The 1,106-nt window shown below is 41.4% G+C and overlaps 1 pseudogene; it reads right to left on the reverse strand.

Annotated features, from left to right (window-relative positions):
* The window catches only part of LOC101592369, a 63,570-nt pseudogene extending 62,883 nt beyond the window's left edge, over positions 1 to 687 (reverse strand).
* Between the last annotated feature and the right edge of the window lie 419 nt (positions 688 to 1,106).

The following is a 1,106-nucleotide window of genomic DNA, read 5'->3' on the forward strand; positions in this document are numbered from 1 at the left end:
CTTTTTTTCCAGACACCTCTTTCTTGCTCTAATGTGGGCCCATTTCTCAGTTTTCAGTCTGACAAAATTGTCCACACAAGGCATTGCAAAGAATCGTTTCCTGTCGTATCTTTTATTTAGGTACCAAGGTATAGGCCACTGCTTGAACTTGTGTCAAATGATTCTTCCAAAGATGTCTCTTCTCCAAGCACCAGGTCGAGCTTCTTCTCGACCAGTCTGGAGAAGCCTTAAACCATCTTCTTTTTCCTGGACATCTTTATCTAATGCATTCATGGACTCAACTACCTTTTCTAACCATTCTGGACTTGGCATTGGTAATACTTGCCACTTGGCCTCCTGTTCTAGAGTTAGAAGCATGTTTCTTTCTTTTAGTAAGATGTACCAAAGTTTATGTAAATCTTCATTACTTTTGTTCCTTAATTGCTGACAGGTCCACACAGCTCTGGATTTCACTTTTTCTTGCTCCCAATTCTTTGGGTCATCAAAAAATTATTCCAGTCCTCTTCTTGACAATGTGGTATGAAGTAATCTACACTGCTGAAAGGATATGCCATCTGAGGCATTCTTAGATAACAAACTAAGAGAAAATCCTGTGCTAGCAGGGTCCTTAGGAGTTTTTAATGATACAGAAGCCTTCAGAACTGCTGAGACTCTTCTACAGAACAGAACCAAACTGGCGGCAGCCATTTTTTCCACACAGATAATCAAACCCTAGAATCGTATGTTTAGAGGTAGTGGTAATTCATCAAAATGGGAGTGAAAAATTTACAAAAGGGAAGTGGAATTGCCCTCATAAAGTTAAACAACTGAAATTCACATTTATTCCTGATAGATTTGACCATCAACGGATATGAATCAAGAGACAAAATGAATAAATTATGACTCAGAAGTGTGGTCATTCCTTGTACACTACTCACAGTGCCCTGCAAATAATCCTAGGATCAATTCATGTTGGGCCATCAAGATAGCCCAGTGGACTAAACACCTGTTTAGGCAAGCTCAGGGACCAGGGTTCCATCCCCAGCACCACATGCTGCTCTGGCCCTGCCCCATGGCACACTGAGCTGGCCACTGATACTGGGTATGGTGGTGCACACTTGTAATCC

This window comes from Octodon degus, unplaced genomic scaffold (genome assembly GCF_000260255.1).
Source record: "Octodon degus isolate 3935 unplaced genomic scaffold, OctDeg1.0 scaffold00017, whole genome shotgun sequence".
NCBI classification, from domain to species: Eukaryota; Metazoa; Chordata; class Mammalia; order Rodentia; family Octodontidae; genus Octodon; species Octodon degus.